This window comes from Pleurodeles waltl, chromosome 4_2 (genome assembly GCF_031143425.1).
Source record: "Pleurodeles waltl isolate 20211129_DDA chromosome 4_2, aPleWal1.hap1.20221129, whole genome shotgun sequence".
NCBI lineage: Eukaryota > Metazoa > Chordata > Amphibia > Caudata > Salamandridae > Pleurodeles > Pleurodeles waltl.
In genome coordinates, this window is record NC_090443.1 from 769,524,040 (window position 1) to 769,547,414 (window position 23,375).

The 23,375-nt window shown below is 43.7% G+C and overlaps 1 protein-coding gene across 2 annotated transcripts in view; it reads right to left on the bottom strand.

The window, feature by feature from the left end:
* Positions 1 to 23,375, bottom strand: part of RABGGTB (Rab geranylgeranyltransferase subunit beta) — a 194,491-nt gene that overhangs the window by 83,775 nt on the left and 87,341 nt on the right. The gene's annotated exons all lie outside the window — the stretch shown is intronic.

The following is a 23,375-nucleotide window of genomic DNA, read 5'->3' on the forward strand; positions in this document are numbered from 1 at the left end:
GCATATAAAGCACTTCTAAATCTAAGCCAGAGTTCTTCAATGCATGTGAATCTCTGGTCTCTGGGTAAAGATTAGCAAAAAGCTGGACTTCAAAGGAGTTTTAAGGGTTGTGGTGGTTGCAGAATGCGGCTCCAAGAGTGGGGCTGGAGTTATCTAAATTGGCATTCATGCTATTCAAAACATCTCAGGCAAGGGCAGCCGCCACAGAAGTGGTACAGATGCCAAAATCTAGGACAGCATTGAGTTTGGCGCAATCTGGGTAGTCACTGGAATCATCAGTCATAAAGACTATGACCCGCCCATAAGAACTGAAGGGTTCCAGAGGGAGGAAGAGCAGACCTGAAGAGATCTAACATGGCCTGCCTCAGCCTGTGATGGATTGGTGGATAGAGGAGGAAACTCCAGTCTAAACATTTTAAGAACCAGGATCAGATGCAAGCAAAGGGGAATGGCACCTCCAGCTCTTGAAACAGTCTGGGATGCTGGACCACTTTGATAATGAAGAAGGCTACTTTTTCCTATGGGGTTTCTTATGCTTTTTGAGAGTGGGTTCTTTAGACGGTTTTTCTGTACTAGGAGACTAAAATGAAGAGAAAGCAGACTGTTCAGTCTCCATATGGGCCCAAGGCAAAAATAAGTTGGCTTCCTGCTGCTAAATGATTTTCGAGTGCCCAATAATCCCACACCAAGGGATTGTAATCAGCCCCCAGGCACCATATGCAAATACAGTGGGTAGTCCGAAGAGAACATTGGTTTGCGAGTCTACAGGGTTTCAACCCAGTTACCTAAGGTGGCGTGTGACCTTGTCTGCTGAACAAATGTCACTGGAACTTTAAAGGACGTGATAAAACCTAAAGAAGAGCTCTAGACCTGCATCAGTAAGGTGCAGAAAAACAAAGCTGGCACCAGGTAGCTAGAAGAAGCAGTATATAGACCTGTGTATATACTGGTGGAGCAGCTGGAGTTGCATTGCACCTGAAGGCAGCTCTGGGCAGCTATTGCTAGAGAAAAGGCTTCTGGATCTAGTCTAACTCGTGGAATAATCATGAAGAGATAAATCTGTGGGAAGAGGTACGCATCAGAAGACTACTTATTTAATTTCTTTCAATATAAGAATCACCACCCCAATATGAATATGTTGTGACATTAATTCACAGAATACTGATCCAATCAAGTTACCCTTGTTTCTCCAACTCACTCTACAGTAAACGCTAGTCGACTTTGTCCCTCTTCACTCTCCATAGCTGCTCACTCTCCAATGAAAACAATGAAAAGCAAGCATTTTTGAAGGACCGTGTTAGAAATGGGGTTTCTGGTTGACTAGGGTATTCAACTCAGCGAGGCAGAACCTACCCACTCTAGTCAGGGCAAGGGAGTTCCACTTCCAAGATAACCCCTGCTCACAGTCAGGCCTATCCCAGAGGCAATGTGTAACACGTTTGCACAACACACACAACACACATGACGCAAATCCCCACCACAAAGGAAACCCAACACCAGATTATATGAAAATATACTGTATTGTACACAACGCAATTATTAGACCAAACATCACATATCAGTAGTATCCTGCTACCTTTGCAGTTGTCAGAACAATAAACATTAGTTACTCTGCAAACTAGCAGTAGTCACATATAACACACAGGTTACTCAGTATTCTGCAACATAAGTAGGAGTCAGGAAACACATTATTACACAAAAGCACTTGTCATAAGAATATCATAAACATCCATAGTAGGAACATTAGAAAACATGTGGCAAGTTAGAAAAACATATTAGCAAGTCATGTCCATAAAAGGAACATTTGCACACATATGTAAAAGCATCAAACAGGCAGGTAACATAAATCAATCAGCAAAGTCTTTAGGCAGAACTTGGATTGTAAATACATTAGTCCTCTAAAAGTATCTGATTTGATAGAGCTGGCACCTCCAGTGCCTAGAGGAACAAAGAAGGGCCCCCCAGCACTCTTCTGCGCAATGTGGGGGCCTCCCTCGCAATTGTGGGAGAAGGGGGGTGGCACGCACCCCGCTATACTCCTAATGGGCCCCTCCTGCAGCCCGTGATCACCGAGCCTCTACCGGCCCTCACGAGGGGGGGGGGGGGGGGCACAATCCAGTATGCAATGCAAGGAGGAGGGGGGCGCCCCGCACCCCCTCCGCTTCAAGGATGGGCCCTTCTTGGGACCCGCTGACGTTGTAGGGCTCCCCCCGGGCCTGAACTGGCATTCCACAAAAGGGGGGGGAGGAGACCCAAAGCTCAAGACTGGCCCACACAAGGGCCAAACCGAGTACTGGTGGCGCAGGGGGCCCCCGGTGAGGCTTCTGCCCTGCCCACGGTCACAGAGAAGCAGGACGGCCTCTTTGGGGCCGGAGGGAACATCCGATGAGGTTTCCTTCCCTCCGCCCAGCCATCGAGGAGGAGGCAGGCACCACAGTCATGTCTGCCAGTGCCTCGGGGGGGGGGAGTGGGGGGGGGGGGTTTGGGGGGGGAGGATGCTCCACGGAGTGCGCTTCTTCCACGACAGGAGCACTCGTGATCCAAGTTTGATGAACAAAGGATGCTTCGGGTGCCCTGGGGGAACGGAGAGGGACGCGCCGGCTCCTCTTCTCCCCACAGCGCCCTAGGGGCTGAAATGCAGCACGATACGATGCACTTTAGGAATTCACGGGGCCCGGCAGCGGCGTGGATTTCCTGGTGCCACGAGGCAGCACAATGCACGAGAAAGGGGAAACGCTTCCAAGCGCTAAAGGAATCCCCTGAGGGGCGCTTAGTGTTCCAGCTCAGTGAAGCACCCCTCGTGCTTCAGGGTAGAATGCCGGGGTGAGGGGCCACAGCACCCTGCCCCTGGGGAGCAAAGTTAGCAGGGAAAGGCCCACAGGTGGAGGGCCCAAGGACAGGCCAGCACAAGGAGTCTGTAGCAAGTGGCAAGGTTCCTGGTGAGTCCTTCCAGCGTTTCTGTGTCCAGTTCCATGTAAGTTCAAACAGTCTCTAAATTGTGGGGAAAATTCCCCTGTACTAATACTCAGTCCTCACAATGGTTTGCAATGGCAGGGAGAGTAGGTTCCAGCCAGTTACAGCTGGTTCTGGGAGTGCCCCCTCTCTCCTTCAGCACAGGCTCCAAACATCAGTGGGGGGGACCCTATTGTGTGAGGCCAGGGCACAGCCTTTACAAATGTAGGTGTGCCCCGCCTCTCCCTTCTCTCAGCCCGGGAAGACTATTCAGTATGCAGATGCACCTCTGTGACACCTCCACCCTCCCTATGTACAGGCTATCTGAAAAGTATGCACACAGCCCCAACTGTCACTCTGCCCAGACGTGGATTGGAGTCCCGCTGCATCAGAGTCATAAGCACAGATAAATGCACACTTTCTAGAAGTGGCATTTCTGTAATAGTAATAACAAATACACCTACACCAGTAAGCAGCATTTATTATCACCATCACAACCATGCCAAACACGCCTATGCCACCCCTTGTAAATCAGACAATACCCCTTACACATAAGGCAGGGCATTTCTAATGCAATCCTATGAAAAGGCCGCACTCACAGCAGTGAGACACCAAGTTAGGCTGTTTGTCACTACCAGGACAGGCCACGCAACCTGGCACATGTCCTGTCTTCTATACACACGGCACCCTGCCCATAGGGCTAGCTAGGGCGCACCTTAGGGGTGACTTAAATGTAGTAAAAGGGGAGTTCTGGGCCTGGCAAGTAAATTTAGATGCCAGGTCCCTGTGGCAGAAAACTGCACACACAGGCCCCGCACTAGGAGGCCCGAGACAGGTTTGAATGTCTACTTCAGTGAGTGGCGCAAGCAGCGCTGCAGGCCCACTAGTAGTATTTAATTTACATGCCCTGGGTAGAGAGATACCAGCGTACAAGGGACTTACAGGTAAATTAAATATGCCAATTAGGTATAAGCCAATCATACCAACTTTAGATGGGATGTCACATGCACTTTAGCACTGGTCAGCAGTGATAAAGGGCTCAGAGTCCTAGAGCCAAAAGTGAGAGGTCAGATAAACTAGGAGGAAGGAGGCAAAAAGACTGGGGATGACCCTGCGTAAGGAAAAAAGTCCAACAGACCGTATATTAGGTCATAGATATAAACATACACACCAGGGATGTGGAATTCCTATCGCCCGACGCCCGGGACATCTTGTTTGGGGTCAAGGGCAACAAGTTTTTATGTTTACTTTGTCCTTGGCACAAGTAAGCCCAACCCTCTGCAGCACAAACCCTTTGGCTGCCTGTTTACATAGAGTGGAACTCTGCAGTTGAGGTAATGTGTTTCCAAAAGATAATGCTGTTTGAACTTGTATTTATGGTTCATTATTTGAAAACCTTCATTATTAGGGTGAGTGCTGTAAATAAATGTTTTAAGGTCACACTTCACTACTGACGTTGGTTCCAGTACAAAAAAAATAAAAGTGTATACACATGTTTGAAAGGTTTAGGCTATGAGGCTAAGTATAATGCTCCCAGAATGCTCTCTGATTAGATGCAAATGAAGTGTCATTTAGTCAAATGTTTTGATGCATGCTAGTATTTCCCAAAAATATTTTAATGGAAAATCAGTGTAACCATTTTCAACACCATTATGGGAAGCATGAAAATAAACAAACACTGACAAAGCCAACTGATCTGACATATTTGTATAAGTCTTTTAGTTTCATCAATGCGTGTCTTGTTTTGACATGGCTTTTGTAGCACTTTATTGTTGTGGGAGCTACCAGGCCCTCAACATTGTAACAAACACTGGCAAAAAAAAACCAAAACGTTTTTGAACTCTAAAAGCACACGTTGCCACCAGTGGCATAACAAAGGCCCCGCAGCAGCACTCCAGGGGGCCCCTTCAGCACAGCACCTGCCCTGAGTGAGTCTGGAGAGGGGGCTCCTCCATGTTCTTTGCAAAGGGGCACCCTCCAGTTTCGTTACGTCACTGATTGCCACTGTAGTTCCTGACACTGAACAAAACTACTTTGTGTGCCAATATGCTCCCTGTGGAAGAGAAGAATGCGATCACTCACAGTAAAGCCAGCCGAAAGATAGAGAAAAATAGAAGTTTAATAAAAACAAAATGTCTTTAACACCAGACCTAATTAGGGACCAAGACCCACATGTAGGTAGCTTTTTGGATGTTGCAAACAGCGACTTTCGCTGTTTTGCGACGTGCAAAAAGCACATTGCGATGCACAAACCCAGTTTTGCGATTCGGTAACCTGGTTACCGAATCGGAAAACGGGTTTGCGACTCGCAATTACGAAGGGGTGTTCCCTTCCTAATTGCGACTCGCAGTGCAATGTAGGATTGTTTTGCGAACGCGGGTGCAAACCAATCGCAGTTTGCACCCATTTCAAATGGGTGCTAACACTTTCACAAAAGGGAAGGGGTCCCCCTGGGGCCCCTTCCCCATTGTGAATGTCACTGTAAACATTTTTTCAGAGCAGGCAGTGGTCCTGCGGACCACTGCCTGCTCTAAAAAAAATGAAACGAAAACGTTTCATTTTTCGTTTTTGTAATGCATCTCGTTTTCCTTTAAGGAAAACGGGCTGCGTTACAAAAAAAAAATGCTTTATTGAAAAGCAGTCACAGACATGGTGGTCTGCTGTCTCCAGCAGGCCACCATCCCTGTGAGGCCGTCATTCGCAAGGGGGTCACAAATTGCGACCCACCTCATGATTATTCAGAAATTTATAAAGAAAGTCACAAAAGTGCACCCATGGTATATGTCGTACCCCTATAAAATATTTGTGAACTGTATTTTAGCATGGGTAAATACGCATGTGTAGATTTGCTCATGTGAAAATCTATTGAGCATTTGCAAGTTCATTTTCCCTCCAGCCACTTTCTTCCCAACCCTGGAAGAAGTTCTAATTCTGCCATTGTCAGGAGTAAATGTCCAACCTTTCTTATTATGGGAAAATATTAGCGAGAAGCTGGTGAAAATCTTTAAAACATGCAGGTTAGTAGGTTTGCAGACTCAAAGGCATTCCAGCCCTGGAACTATTGCTTACTGCTTCCTCCAGCCCCAGTATGCAGATCTGCAGAAAGGTGGAAAAATAAGGAAATTGCTACAGTAGGGATTGAAACTGCAAGTATTCAAGCCCTACTATGGTAGTAGCCCTAGCATAATCAGAGAGGCTATTATCAGAGCTCTTACATAATGAGATTGCTGCCATAATTTGGCGCCACACTACATGGCACCAAAGGGACAAGTAGATCTTTTTACAGGACAAGTAGATTTCAGAAGCAACCTGTCCTGTGGACAAGTAGATATTTTAATAAATTCCACACCCCTGCACACACACACACACTTCACTGAAAAAAACAAAGGTCAAAAGCTACGTTGTAGTTTGGTAAATTCACTGAAAAAAACTACGTTTAAGGACGTTATAGTGGGTGAAAATGTTGAATAAAACATACCATTTTAAACTAATAAAACCACTGAGATTCACCAGTTATGCGTCCTCAGGGCATCGCAGAGGCTCAAGGAGGGTGTCAGAATGCTCCCCGCCACTATAAAATATCTCTGCCGCCGATCCAGACCAGACCCTTTTTTGAAGTGCAGGAGCCCGTGCTGTTTTTGTTTTTTAAAGCTTGCTGCAAACCAACCATAAGTTTGCTGTAAAACTAAAAATAAACAAACACTTTTGGCTGGGGGTGGCAGGGATCTAATGTCCTCTGTGTCTCCACTCTACCCATCCACCATTTTGAAACCTTCACGACTGGGGACTCTGTTCCAGAGTCCTAAAATGGCAACCACCAGATTCTTCTTGATGTGGTGGCAGCCAATCAGCTCTCATCTTGAGATCTGGTGGCTACATAGATCCTCCGTTGCATGATATATATATATATATATATACATACACACCTTTTCTGGACCAAGATGTAGTTTTTTGCCAAAGTTAGTATAATTCCATTCAGCAGTTTTGCCTGTAGGAGTGCCTAATTTTCCAATGGAAAAATGAGTGGGGAAAAACACATTTTGGGACCCACCCCTTCATCCTTTTTCTCAGGCCTCGCTTGACGGATCACCCCTAAACTTTCCAGAAAGGAGCGGTGATGGAAGACTTTTCAATGGAAAATATCATGATGATTTGTTAAAGAGGATCAAAGTTATTAGCAAACTAAAAATGCATTTTCTAAGGAAACATGTTCCTAACTATAACTAACTAGTGACAAGCCCTGGCAGGGGGGAAGGAGGAGTGGCATTGGGGGTGTAGACACACACACACACACACACACACACTCACTCACTCACACACACAAAACAAAACCACAGTACAGTCATAGTTACAAATGAAAACGGAAAAACCAATGAAATTTGCAAGTTATAGTTAGGACTACAATCCATAACTCACACAAACATACGCTGAGGTGTTATAACCAAAGCTAACCATAACTTCACTTCACCCTTTGTTTTTTCAGCTATTTATTTTTAATCGTATACCACATCCAACAGTTACCTGAGGCCAATCTAAGTGGGCAGCCAGTGCTGCTGTGCATGGCCAAAGGAGCAAGTGGTAGGGCCTGAAATTTGTCCAAGCCCTGCACCCACCCTACCAAGGGCAGTCACACCAGCTATACATGCCCATAACATGCACAGCAGGAGTTAGCGCCAAGCGCTCCTGTTGGGAAAAGTTTTTTGTTTGTTTTTTCTTTTTTTTTCAAATGAGTGAATCTCACAATGAAAACATTTTTTCCAAAATGATAATTTTAATGTTTGGGGTCCCACTGAGGCACCACCCCATGAGACTTTGGGTCAGTCTAAGCTCACACTGCCCCTTTAGTTCCTTTTTTTCCCTCTACACCGGGTAATGCCTGCCACAACATATTTTTTTCTGTTATTACTGGCCTGTTCGCAGACCCGCAATGAATGATGGGAGAAAAAGCCCACTTATCATTATGAGTGAAAAACGTTTTAACTGTATTTGGGAATTCTTTGTGGAATTGGTTCTCTTCGGAGAATCCAAGAATTAGAGCCTCAGATAGTACTTCAAGCTAACTCGTTAATTCCCATCCAAAACACTTTTAGCACTAATTTCTCAAACCTTATTGATAGGATTTGCACCAAACCTAGCAAAAGAACTTTGAGTATAGTTCTACTTTCATGCCAAATCTAGTGTATTTGCAGCTATTTTTTGCAGAAAAGAAAAAAAATCCTGTGGTAGTTAAAATGGGAACTGTCTCTTTTTACCGCTCCCCTGCTTATTTACATGTACTCTGGCAGTTCTGTATGAAACTTGCCATGCAGAACCCAAATTGTATGAACTTTTTTTTGTAGAGTAGCATGTAGATGCATCAGACAAAGCCAAAGTTAACCATATATACACACACTATCGACAGTGTGTTACTTGCGAGCTCTAACCTTACTTTCATTTTTATTTAAATGTTGCTAAGGATTTGTATAGTCGAAAGACCTGCAATTCTATAGAAAACTCACAAAATGGATGTAGAAGTCGTTAAACATAATTTGGAAGGGGTCTGTTAGGAACATTCTTTTCAAATTCAGTAACCTATACTTTCACTTGCATTTAAAAGACTGTAACAAGATTAATTAAATTAAAGGGACGTTTTCTTCCAATCCCTAAACAATGGCCAAGCAGCGTATAAACGTCCACCCACTAAGGTCAACAATCCCAACAACCAAGAATTTAACACAATGGTAGATACTACGATAATGTTGGGAGCTTTCTATTTCTAGCAATCTTTTGTCAAGAGCAACATTCAACTTTAAGTCCATACCACAATACATCATTTATCTGAAAAAAGCAGGTGAGATTTAATATGTCACACACTGCTACAAAACACTGTATTATCTTAAAACTGTTTCCTTTCCATCAGAATACGAACATATTTATAAAAAAGAAAATCTATAAAGTACAATTAGTGAAATAACTCCACAGTATGCTGGAACAGATCCTATTTGTTGACAGTATACTTAGTTTCAATTTAATCCACAAGTCAGCAGGATGAGTCCACTTTGTTACAGTATTTTTTCAATCTCAATGTCTCACAACAGAGAAAACACAATCCACAATGTCTATCCAATTTTCCATGGAGAAATAAAAGAATTCTTTAACAGAAAAAAAGCAGCCAAGACACCCATGAATAGCCTTGAATAACACATGTTTTGCTGTGTTTGTGTCTTCTTGTTCATGGGTCAAAATACACTTTAAAAACATCTCATACTATAACTGGCTGAAAATAATGATATTTATTTTGGGGTTTGTACAACTTTAATAATACATTCTGTCGTAGTTTAACTCATGCTCTAGGCAAGACTGCTGGTTTAAGGAGGACAGTACCTTTTCACTTTCCTGAAATTGCTGGAAGACTTTAACAGCATTAAGGAACATTGTTTTACTTTACCAAATATTTCTGACGAGGAAAGTAGTCGGTAGTGATAGAATGAAGGGCACTGCATACTTCAGTGTAAACTGAAAAACATTTTCGTTTCAGTTCAGTTCGCAGAGCAGTTCAGAAAGATTTTAGCTTGAATTGTGCAGAATGCATATGGCTTAGTAATCTAGGAACAGTGCCACTTACTACTTTGGACTGCTTACCAGCATAGTGGTACTTTTAAGTTTTTTTTAAAAACATTACTTACATGGAGTTTTTTCTCAAACACACTGCAAGCAATAACAAACAGCAGGTCAAGATCAGAATTCCTCATTTTTTTCCAATATGCTTAGACACATGCCTGTTAAAACATAGCAATTTTTCCTTCTTCCCCAATGCCTATTTCCACTTCTCTTTGCTCAATGACAAAGTGCTCTCAGGTACTGCATTGCCATTTCTATGGTGCACCTGCTGGTACCAAACTTAACTTTGTACATTGAAAGTAAGCCTTGGCGTAATTTACACTACATAGGCCTAATAAGCGCAAGTGACTCTTGTTATGCTAAGTTTCTGAAATTACACTATTATGCCACTTTTTATAATTACATGCAATTCGCCTAACAATTGTCATGAATGCACAACTTCCTGTAACAATTTACTCCATGGGAACAACAGAACACAAGTAGCTGTTGTTAACTAGTTTTATTTAAGTGTATTTTTGTGCCGAAAATGCAGGAGGTCACAGTAAATGCTAAATTGTAGGGCAAAATGCCAGATCTCCTATTAAGTTACACATATTTTTAAATAATTACGAGAAAGCAAATTACACATATTTTGCACATCCCTACTTTAGAGGTCAAGGGCCTTGACATGTGCCCTATATTTTCACATAATCAGTGTAAAGTCCACATTAAATATAGGTGCAATCTCTTATACTGCTTACAAAAAAAGCCAACACAAGAATCAGCTGATCAAAGGGAGATAATCACATCTGCCAGAGAATTAGCTCTGACTCATCTAATAAACCCTACCCAGACTATCCTCACATTATTATTTGCTAGTTTTGGCAGATGTCCATATCCTATGACAGTCCCCATTACTATCCTCTGAGCTCCACTAGCAGAATTTAGATCAGTAGATCCTATGAAGATATTTAAGTTAAGCACATTTCAAGAAGGTATTAATACCTTCTCCCTTCGACTGGGTCCATAAATTATTTCTTCAAGATTCCGGACAGGGTTCCCAGATCTCTTTCCTATCATTTTCTCCAGGGCCCTAAACATGTAGGCATGGTGGCTGGGGTTTTTTCCTGGTATAAAAGATGTATGCACACTATCTCTGGATACAAAAATTCTACAGTAAATTCGGCAAATATTCACAAATGAGATCCATGTCCCCCAAGTCATATTCCTTACCAATCTTCTAATAGGTAACTGTGCCGCAAGCCAGTAGGTAATTTGGATGTGCACGGCTTTGTTAATTAACCATGACATTTCAGGACCATGATTGCCACTTGCGTCTTCTGCCTTTCATTTACGGGAATCTACTGTTCATACGACTTAAGTGATCTGACCTTTAGTTGAAAGTGCTTGCACTAATTCTACTGCGGTGATAAATGGCAGTCCACATCCACTGTTCATGCATTGTTTTGGTGAAGCTAAAGAAGCATGAGCCACCCTTATTCCTGAACTGAAAAATAGAACAGTAAAATCAGCTTTATGCTGACTACTCTATTGGTAATCTGTGGTAGAAAAGCTTTATCAGTCCAATTGCTTCTAACTTCTAATTCCAGAGTCATTCGGCCAAGTTTGGGTCTTTGCAAACTCTCCGGTCAACCATATATTAGTTAAAACTGTGATGTCTGGTTGCTGGGTTTCTAGGTAATAATTTTAGAATTTCTTTCACAGGGCCTGCAAAGGAAATGCCTGACCATATGGTGAAGAAACTTACCCGAGAAGGAGTTGTGTCTCAATGCATTATGAGCTTCAGGGAGATGTAGGGATGAGTCACTGGAGTCAAGTCTGAAACCAAAGATTTTGAGGTAAACAACTTGTATCTTTCCAGGCCCTACACTGCATGACACGAGTATGCACACACAGTATGCAAACCTCCAATGAATACATGCTGCAAACCGGTCTTCTCTGTATCCCTAAGCTTGCAACCACTGATGCTGGAGTAACCCATCAACTGCCTCCAATCTGAATCTGCATAAAGGATTCAGGATAATTTGTGACATTAGACTCAGTTGTGGCTTAAACGCCTTGACGGCAACAAAAGCAGGCCCATTCTTTGCCTAAAATCTGTGGCCAGTGTTGGATAATTTGTGGGCTTCAAGGAGATGTACACTCACCTTCCCAGAAATAAGAACCATCTACAGTGCCAGAATGGATGTGAACATGTTTTGGAAAGGTTGGAGAAAAGGTATGGACCTCCACTTGTTTGGAAGCTAAGCTGGTGTTTTATCAACTAATAATCCAGGCATGCATTCCCTGCCTGTGTATGAGTACATCTACATCATAGTAAAGAATCTGGCAAACAAGTTTTGGGCCGACATCAATTTGAAGGCAGAAAAATGAACTGCATGTGCATCCGCAACTTCAAAGTAATTAAATTTCTAGTACCTGGAGATGTAAAAGAAGATGTCCTTTAAGTCGGACAACACATTAATACTTTGACTGAGATTTGGGATATTATCCCCCATTGTCACTACCAATTAAAATCATATGAAAACGATCCCCTACTCGTTCACTTTAAAACAATCAAGTACCAACTGCCTTGCTCCTGATATTACATAAAAACTAACTGCCACACAAAGCCTGCACTTCTGATACCACTGAACTGGATGTTTTACTGAAATTTTAGGTTGGGTTGGTTGGAAAGCTGATATTAAATTGAAAATGCTGGCAGGCTGCTGATGTGGTAAAACTCAATAAACTGAAGCTGCCATTGTAAGTATAGAGGCATAATGAACCTCACCCTAGCCGAGCTGGACAGAAACATGGTTATCCATTCGATTCCTGTGAGCTCTTGCATCTGAGACCATGTGTAGGTCTTTACATTTGACTCCCTTTTATTATAGTAGCCTAGCTGTTTGTTTAGGTAGCTGGTAGAGAGGTTGCTATATGTCCCCCCTTAAAATGTTCCAACAGACTGAAGCCAAGGTCTTCTTTGGAAAACATACCCATAGTTTTGAAACTTTCTCTCACATTTCCTGCAAGACCTTGTGCATGTTCTTTCCAAAAAGCTCCATAGCTTTGACAGGCGTGTATAGAGCGCTTACTCCTTACTTTTTTACTGTATTTGTGGCAGAATTCAACACTTACACACTTGTTCACATTCCATGTCTCATGCAACCCTGCTACTTTTCTGTGACAAGACAAAATGGGGATATCAGTTTAGATAACATGTTAATTTCTCCCTTTGCTCCCTCTCATATTTTAGCAAAGGAGCTGCAGCATTTGTTGGAGTGACTGACAGAGAATGGTGTATCTAGTGTTTTCCAGCTCCTTGTCTGGTGGCAATAAGGCTATTTACAATAGTTTGATGGATTGTCGTCTGTCTGCTGCCACTAGCAAAGCAGGTTTCTGCACACTGTAGAAAATGAAATGACCTTCCACAGGGGCACTTATTACTGTTGGACTTCAAAAGGGCTGAGAAGACTGAATGCTTTTAATAGAGTAAACATGTTTTTGTCCCAAAGGTGAGGAACAAAGTCTGTACCAAAAGTAGTCTGTTTCGGTGTTTGGTCTTAATTAAGGAGGAAACCATCTGCTTCTACTTCCCTTTCCATAGGTCAAATTTTGCTGCTATTGTCTGCATAAGATTCACGTTATGTGATTGATTCTTATGTAACAGATCCATGTTTTGAAACAGAAACACCCTTTATCATTCCAAGGGTGGCACTTGCCTGCAGGGACTGCATTTTAGCAACCCTTCAAATTTGCTTGGAATTTTTTTCCACCTCATACTAGTTATTTCTTTGGGCTTTTTTAGTTCATGAAAGTGGAAAATACCCTCTTTCACGTTGGTTGTGGTGAACTATGGACTACCTGCCTTACGGCAAACGTAATAAGACCAAAAAGGTTGCAAGTAACCTTTAACAGTGCCCACTGCAATTCCTTGATAGGCCAGAGACGAAAAACAACAAGACATCCAACAGTTTGGCTTGCAACGGGTCCATTAGGTAGATGCCGCACCAAGATAAAAATGTATCCCAGGACCTGGTATATACTGATTTCATGAAAGAGTGCCTGACTGCTAGGCTGCCAAGTTCACAATAACTACTTCATGAGATCAAAGAAGATCAACTGTATTATTCGATCTCCAAGCATGGAGGTGGAGCGTGCGCAGGCACAGGCACAAGAACCCGCTGTGCTGCTTCAAAAGAAGATCCTCCTGAAGTGGTAACCTGATCGGAAAACAGATGCTCAAGCTCAGACATTTTGAGTGCTACATCTGCTGGCCCAAGCCACAGCCACTACGATGACTTGGGCCTGGTTGTTCCTGACCTTATTCAGAATTCTGGGCAGGAGCGGTAGAAGCAGAAAGGCATTAAAGGAGTCCCATGCTTTACTGCTGCATTCTAGGCGGAGTGCATTTTCAAGAGAGCCTTCTTGGGAACGCCAACAAGCATATGTTTTGGCAATTCACCTGAAGAGATCGAACCAGGGTTCTCCCCATTGCTGGAAGACACCATATGCCACCTCAGAGGGTAAATGCCAGATGTGATCCACTACGTGTCACTGGCTGAGTTTGTCACTAATCGGACATTCAAATATCTCACCTAGTAGTTCACGGTCAGGGAGGTGACCCAATTCCCCTCACCAGCCAGGTCCAGAGGCATATAGCTTCCTGGAACAGGGCCCAGTACCGTCCCCACCCTGCCCTGCTCATTGTAGCATCACACAATGGTGGTGGTGTTTGTGAGAACATGCACTAGCCTTCCTTTAATGGCTGGAGAGAAGGTCTTCGTTGTCAATTGAACTGGCCACAACTCCAGCTATTTGATTTGCAGGCGGGTCTCCAATAGAAACAAGACTCCTCTGATTTCCACCTCTTCCATAAGGATTTCTGAATCCATTAGTTACACATCCGTCACCACCATCAACTTTGGGGTGGGTTGGGAGAGGGGGTCTGTCGAGCAGCCAAGCAGCCACCACTTCAGATCTTTTGCAGTCATTTATGAAACCGGGATGGAAACTTGACAGATCCTCCCCGTAATGGGTCTACTAAGACTTCTTAAATATACATAGCTTCGAAACCATGCTACACTCTTCATTCCAAATGGTATTTTGGATTGCACATCAATAATTTTAATTTTGACTCCGGTGTTAACTTCAGACCAGGTGACTTAAGGCCTTCATTATTTTGATGCACAACAATGAAACAAGCATCTGCAATACAAATGGTATCACATTTGCTTGAGTTAGAGCTACTGGAGGTGTAAATGCATAACTGGACTTTTCTTTCGGCATAAATTAGTCAACCCTGCCACATAATTTGGTCCTCTCTGCCACATAATTCCAGTGGCCCTACATATAACTAAAGCACTTCCATTTACCTTTTTCCGCTATCTGCAGCAAAAAATGAAAATATTGCCATTATGTATTGTATTTTTTATATTATTATTTTAGGGTCCCCAGTGAATTATGGACAAAAATATTTTGTAAAAGCATTGCGCCGCAAAGCATTATGGGGCGAGTTTTATTGTAGTATCTTGGCTGTAATGCTCAGGACATCCCCTAGAGGACACCACTATAAAAATAACATTTGTTAGAAACATGGTCATGTAACCATATAGTTAGCCCCTAGAGAGCATAATCACATGAAAACAGAAAAGCAGAAAGTAATGCAGTGTAACAATATATTTAGCCTCTAGAGGTCGCGGTGCATTACACATTTTCAGGCCTAGCAGACCTACTAGCAGACTTACTAGAACAATATTACAAAGAAGGGGCTTAAAACACAAACTACTCCCAGCTGTAAAACAAAATTTCTAGCCATGACAGAACTTTAATAAAGACAGACTGGTGGGAGGGGTTAATATTTTGTGTGGTCATGTAACCATATAGTCAGCCCCTAGAGGGCATACCAACATGGTAACAGAATGGCAGGAAGTAAAGCAGTGCAAACACATATGTAACCCCTAGAGGGCATAGTGCCTTACACATTTTCAGGCCTACTGCAATACTATTACAGACAAGGACCTTAAAACACAAACTACTCCCAGCTGTAAAACAAAAGTTCTAGCCATGAGAGCTCAAAAAGACATGGAATAGCGGGAGAGGTTACTATTTTGGGGTCCCCCCCAACATAGTGTAGGGACTCAGAGATGACCTAGACAGAAAGAGCGCATCCTGTAGAATGGTTTGGTGTTGGTCCCATTTACTTAGGACCATCACAGGCTGAGTTACAGGCACACATGTTTTGAAAAAGAAATGCCCCGCAAAGCATTATAGGGCGAGTTTCCAGAGTGCAGTGACTATTGTAGTATCGGCTCTCCCGCTATGCCAGGAGAGCCACTGTGAAGATTTTTGTTAAATGCTCCAGTTTGTATACATTTCAACTGCTGAACTTGTTAAGGTATACAGCCAATCGTTCAATAATCCATGTAACAGGGTCAGTCTCCAAGACGGTAACAAAACAGCCTCTAGGAAAGGCAAACGTAAAGCATTTACCTACGAAATCAAGGAAATTTTGAAGGCAGGCAAAGTAACGAATGAAAGTGATCGGCATGAGATAAGAGTGTTGCAAGCCCACAGTTGTGGATTACTACATGTCAAGAGAGCGCTTGCACACTGCCTAGGCTCGACCTAAAAAGGAGTTCATAAAACCACACAGGTTAATGAAAACTGATCCATCCACTCCCATGGGGTTATGTATTTGTGTATTATGTAATGTGTGCAAATACAGAGTCAAAAATATAAAACCTGTTAATTCTAAAAATACTAAATGGTAATCTTTATTGATTGTAATACCAAATGTTGCCAATGATATCAAATGTCAATACCGCCTGATACATATGGATTGTACCATTAAGCCCCTCAAAGAAATGATACAGAAACACCTCACACCCACCGCCAAACAGTATCCTTTAACAGAACATGGCAAACTGCCCAACACCAAGGAATTCCCGACCACCTCAATCCATGATACTAACATGGACCAGCCAAGAAAAAGAGAGGAGTACAACCCTGAAGCTAAGACCATCTGAGGTACAGTAATCGCTAAATGTGAAAATGGAATTACATTACTATTTGGATATTTAAAATTGGCTTCTTAGCTTGCTACGGTTCAGAATCATTGCATTTACAAGCAATTTATACTTTATATAGCTGTCTTGGCATTTATGGATTACAGGGTCTACATTAACTTGGCAAATTTCAGTGTTTTTTCAGGCTTAATTCCTAACCATACTAACATTATTTTTAAGTGAACTTCTGAGGCACTTTTAAAACTATGGTAAGAGGTTATAATCAGAAGCAATTGTAATGAAAATGTCACTTACCCAGTGTACATCTGTTCGTGGCATCAGTCGCAGTAGATTCGCATGTTCTGCAATAGCTCGCCATCTGGTGTTGGGCCGGAGTGTTACAAGTTGTTTTTCTTCGAAGAAGTCTTTCGAGTCACGGGACCGAGTGACTCCTCCTTTTGTCTCCATTGCGCATGGGCGTCGACTCCATCTTTGATTGTTTTTCCCCCGCAGAGGGTGAGGTAGGAGTTGAATTGTAGTAATAGTGCCCATGCAATGGAGTGACTAAGTATGCACCTATTTAAGGTTGAGATGATACATATATAAATAATTGAAGGTAACTTCCAAACTGCTACAGGCTCCCGGGGAGGCGGGTGGGCACATGCGAATCTACTGCGACTGATGCCACGAACAGATGTACACTGGGTAAGTGACATTTTCAGTTCGATGGCATCTGTCGCTGTAGATACGCATGTTCTGCATAGACTAGTAAGCAGTTATCTCCCCAAAAGCGGTGGATCAGCCTGTAGGAGTGGAAGTAGTTTGAAATAATGTTCTTAATACGGCTTGACCTACTGTGGCTTGTTGTGCGGATAACACGTCTACACAGTAGTGCTTGGTGAATGTGTGAGGCGTAGACCATGTGGCTGCCTTACATATTTCTTGCATTGGGATGTTTCCTAGAAAGGCCAGGGTAGCACCTTTCTTTCTGGTTGAGTGTGCCCTTGGTGTAATGGGCAGCTGTCGTTTAGCTTTAAGGTAGCAGATTTGGATGCATTTAACTATCCATCTGGCTATACCTTGTTTTGATATTGGGTTTCCTGCATGAGGTTTTTGAAATGCAATAAATAGTTGTTTAGTCTTTCTGATGTTTTTTGTTCTGTCAATGTAATACATCAATGCTCTTTTGACATCTAATGTATGTAGTGCCCTTTCAGCTACGGTATCTGGCTGTGGAAAGAACACTGGAAGTTCCACTGTTTGATTTAGATGGAACGGTGAAATAACCTTTGGCAAAAATTTAGGATTGGTCCTTAGGACGACCTTATTCTTGTGTAGTTGTATAAAAGGTTCCTGTATTGTAAACGCCTGAATCTCGCTTACTCTTCTTAGGGAAGTAATGGCGATGAGAAATGCCACCTTCCAGGTTAGGAACTGTATGTCGCAGGAGTGCATGGGTTCAAAAGGTGGACCCATAAGTCTAGTTAGGACAACATTTAGGTTCCATGAAGGAACAGGTGGTGTTCTTGGTGGTATAATTCTCCTAAGGCCCTCCATGAATGCTTTAATGACTGGTATCTTATATAGGGAAGTTGAATAGGTAGTCTGCAGGTATGCAGATGTTGCTGCAAGGTGTATTTTAATGGAAGAGAAAGCCAGGTTAGATTTTTGTAAGTGAAGCAAGTAACCCACTACATGTTCTGGAGTTGTGTGTAATGGTTGTATTTGATTAATATGGCAGTAGCAAACAAACCTCTTCCATTTACTTGCATAGCAGTGCCTGGTGGATGGCCTTCTGGCTTGTTTTATGACTTCCATACATTCTTGGGTAAGTTGTAAGTGCCCGAATTCTAGGATTTCAGGAGCCAGATTGCTAGATTCAGCGATGCTGGATCTGGGTGTCTGATCTTTTGGTTGTGCTGTGTCAACAGATCTGGCCTGTTGGGCAATTTGATGCAGGGTACTACTGATAGGTCTAGTAGCGTTGTGTACCAGGGTTGCCTTGCCCAAGTTGGTGCTATCAATATGAGTTTGAGTTTGCTTTGACTGAGTTGGTTTACCAGGTAAGGAAGGAGAGGGAGAGGAGGAAAAGCGTAAGCAAATATCCCTGACCAGTTCATCCATAGGGCATTGCCTTGGGATTGTTCGTGTGGGTATCTGGATGCGAAGTTTTGGCATTTTGCGTTCTCCCTTGTCGCAAACAAGTCTATCTGAGGTGTTCCCCAGAGTTTGAAATAAGTGTTCAGAATTTGGGGGTGAATTTCCCATTCGTGGACCTGTTGGTGATCTCGAGAGAGATTGTCTGCGAGTTGATTTTGGATCCCTGGTATAAATTGTGCTATTAGGCGAATTTGGTTGTGAATTGCCCAACGCCAAATCTTTTGTGCTAGCAGGCTTAACTGCGTGGAGTGCGTCCCCCCCTGCTTGTTTAGATAATACATTGTTGTCATGTTGTCTGTTTTGACGAGAATGTATTTGTGAACTATTATTGGTTGGAAAGCTTTTAGTGCTTGAAAAACTGCTAGAAGTTCTAGGTGATTTATATGCAGTTTTGTTTGATGTACGTTCCATTGTCCTTGTATGCTGTGTTGATCGAGGTGTGCTCCCCACCCTGTCATGGAAGCATCTGTTGTTATTACGTATTGTGGCACTGGGTCTTGGAAAGGCCGCCCTTTGTTTAAATTTATGTTGTTCCACCATAGAAGCGAGAGGCAAGTTTGGCGGTCTATTAACACCAGATCTAGAAGGTGACCCTGTGCTTGTGACCATTGTGATGCTAGGCACTGTTGTAAGGGCCTCATGTGCAGTCTTGCGTTTGGGACAATGGCTATGCATGAAGACATCATGCCTAGGAGTTGTAGTACCATCTTTGCGTGTATCCTTTGTGTTGGATACATGCGTTGTATGATGGTGTTGAAATTTCGAATTCTTTGTGGACTTGGAGTGGCTACTCCTTTTGATGTGTCTATTATGGCTCCCAGGTATTGTTGTACCTTGCGCGGCAGAATTTTGGATTTTGTGAAATTGACGGTGAACCCTAGTTTGAAGAGGGTTTGTATGATATGGTTTGTGTGATTGGAGCACTGTATTAACGAATGGGCCTTGATTAGCCAGTCGTGTAGATATGGGAACACATGTATTTGCTGCCTTCCTATGTGTGCAGCGACTACCGCTAGGCATTTGGTAAAGACTCTTGGTGCGGTTGTTAATCCGAAAGGCAGTACCTTGAATTGGTAATGTATTCCTTTGAATACAAACCTTAGGTATTTCCTGTGCGATGGGTGTATTGGTATATGGAAATAAGCATCCTTGAGGTCTAAAGTTGCCATGTAGTCGTGTAGTTTTAGCAATGGCAATACTTCTTGTAGTGTGACCATGTGAAAGTGGTCTGATTTGATGAAAGTGTTCACTACTCTGAGGTCTAGGATTGGTCTCAGCGTTTTGTCCTTCTTTGGTATCAGAAAGTACAGTGAGTAAACTCCTGTGTTTATTTGTGTGTTTGGCACTAATTCGATTGCATTCTTTTGCAATAGTGCCTGCACTTCTATCTCCAGGAGATTGGAATGGTGTGTTGTCAAATTTTGTGCTTTTGGTGGTATGTTTGGAGGGAATTGTAGAAATTCTATGCAATAACCATGTTGGATAATTGCTAGAACCCAAGTGTCTGTAGTGATTTCCTCCCATGCTTTGTAATAATGACTTATTCTTCCCCCCACTGGTGTTGTGTGGAGGGGGTGAGTGACATGTGAGTCACTGTTTAGTAGTAGGGGTTTTGGGGCTCTGAAATCTTCCTCTATTTCTAGGGAATTGCCCTCCTCTATATTGTCCCCGAAAACCTCCTCTATACTGTCCCTGGTAACTGGACGGTGTTGCTTGTGAGGTGCTGGCTTGTGTGCTTTGACCCCGAAACCCCCCTCGAAAGGGCGTTTTACGGAATGTGCTGTAATTCCCTCTGCTCTGCGGGGAGTAGAGTGCGCCCATGGCTTTGGCAGTGTCCGTATCTTTTTTGAGTTTCTCAATCGCTGTGTCCACTTCTGGACCGAACAGTTCTTTTTCATTAAAAGGCATATTGAGAACTGCTTGTTGAATCTCTGGTTTAAATCCAGACGTTCGGAGCCATGCATGCCTTCTGATAGTTACAGATGTATTAATTGTCCGTGCAGCTGTATCTGCAGCGTCCATGGAGGAGCGGATCTGGTTGTTGGAAATGGTCTGTCCCTCCTCAACCACTTGTTTTGCCCTATTTTGTAAGTCCTTGGGCAGATGTTCAATGAGATGTTGCATCTCATCCCAGTGGGCTCTGTCATAGCGCGCAACTAGTGCCTGGGAGTTCGCGATGCGCCACTGGTTTGCAGCTTGTGCTGCGACTCTTTTACCAGCTGCATCGAACTTGCGGCTTTTTTTATCTGGGGGTGGTGCATCTCCAGATGTGTGGGAATTGGCCCTTTTCCTAGCTGCTCCTACAACGACAGAGTCTGGTGGCAGCTGTGTAGTGATGAAAACCGGGTCTGTAGGAGGCGCCTTATACTTTTTTTCCACCCTTGGTGTGATTGCCCTACTTTTGACCGGCTCCTTAAAGATTTCTTTCGCGTGCCGGAGCATACCAGGGAGCATAGGCAGGCTTTGGTATGAGCTGTGGGTGGAGGAGAGTGTGTTGAATAAAAAATCATCCTCGACCTGTTCTGAGTGGAGGCTTACGTTGTGAAATTGTGCTGCTCTAGCCACCACTTGAGAATACGCGGTGCTGTCTTCTGGTGGAGATGGCTTCGTAGGGTATGCCTCCGGACTGTTATCTGACACTGGGGCGTCGTATAGGTCCCATGCGTCTTGATCTTGGTCACCCTGGCTCATGGTGGTGTGAGCTGGGGAATGTGAAGGAGTTTGTGCTGGTGAGACGTTAATCACAGGTGGAGGAGAGGGTGGTGGGGTAACTCTTTTCACCACTTTTGGTTGTGGTGTGTGTTCAGTCTGGAACTCCAACCTTCTCTTTCTCCTAATGGGGGGAAGGGTGCTTATTTTTCCTGTCCCCTGCTGTATGAAGATACGCTTTTGCGTATGGTCCACATCAGTTGCTTGTAGCTCTTCTTCAAACCTATGCTTTTGCATCTGGGAGGTTAGCGAGTGCTCTTCTGTATAAGAGCCTGAAGCTGGGTCGCTTGCAGTTTGTTTCGGCATCGAAACCCTGTCTGCGTGTTTTTTCGGCTCCGAGGTGACTTTTTTCTTTTTCGGGGCCGAAACCTCTCGGCGTCGATCTTCTTCGGTGCCGCTGTCTCGGCGTCGAGCCGTGTCCACACCGGTATCTCGGTGTCGAGGCTTGTCTCCAGCACTTTCTCGGTCCCGAGAAGGCTGCGTGCCGGTGTCTCGACCGGAGTCGGACGACCTCGGCGCTGTTTGGGCCTTTTTCGGTGCCGACGGTCGGTCACCGAATTTATGGGTGGAGCCATGGCCGGATGGCAGTGGCGTCCCCTGGGCCTTGTAAATGTTTTTCTGTGTGGTTTTCGACGTCTTACTCACGGTTTGTGTATCGTCGAATCCTTCGGAGTCCGATTCTTGGATCGAGAAGGTACCTTCCTCTTCCTGCTCCTCGAACTCTCGGTGGGCTGTCGGCGCGGACGCCATCTGAAGTCTTCTGGCTCGACGGTCTCGGAGTGTCTTTCGGGACCGGAACGCACGACAGGCCTCACAGGTGTCTTCACTCTGCTCAGGTGACAGGCACAGGTTACAGACCAAGTGTTGGTCTGTATAGGGGTATTTATTGTGGCATTTGGGGCAGAAACGGAACGGGGTCCGTTCCATCGGCGTTCTACAGCACGCGGTCGGGCCGACCAGGCCCCGACGGGGGATCGAAAAACTACCCCGAAGGGCACCGGAGCTCTTCGATCTTCGATGCGGTGTTGAATCTAACTACGCCGATCCCGAACGCAACAATACCGACGAAAATCTTCCGAAATTAGCTATCTTTCCGTTCCGAAACTCGGAGCGACAGGAACACGTCCGAACCCGATGGCGGAAAAAAAACAATCAAAGATGGAGTCGACGCCCATGCGCAATGGAGACAAAAGGAGGAGTCACTCGGTCCCGTGACTCGAAAGACTTCTTCGAAGAAAAACAACTTGTAACACTCCGGCCCAACACCAGATGGCGAGCTATTGCAGAACATGCGTATCTACAGCGACAGATGCCATCGAACCTTTATTTTAACCGTATTTTCTTCAACAAATTTCCGATTTAAAAAAAAATCATATACCACATCTGCTGTGTTCTCTGTGTCTAACTGCCCATTACACACTCACCACTGGAAAAAAACATAGTTAAAGGTTAGATTCGGTCACCGGATAGCAACCCATAGATCTGCACAAATTCAACAGTTATGGTTCGTAATATACAGAAGGCACACTAACTCATGCCAGACACCATGTGCAGTATGTACCTCTTTGCCTATGGTACATGGGAAAACAAAGCTGCAAAGCAAGGAGGACTGTGTGAGTTTTGATGGGTATTTTGTGTCTTGCACACCTTAATTGGCAAATTTTACAGCTATTTGCTGAATTTGGGTTTTACAGTTAATTATTTGCTGAATCCGAACTAAAACTATAACTGTGATTTTTTTCATTGAATTTCTGATGTGTGTTGTATACCTGCCATGAAAAATGAAACAAACATTTTTATTCATCTCAATTTTCCATGCCTCTAAGTGGCCCCAAGCATTCCATGATCGTCACGCACCTCTTATAGTGCCTTCCCCTCCATGACTTTCGGAATTGATTTTTTTCCACAGTGACAAAAGTGAGTGTAAACTGACCCCTAAGTTACAATGCTAGAATCTAGGCTGGC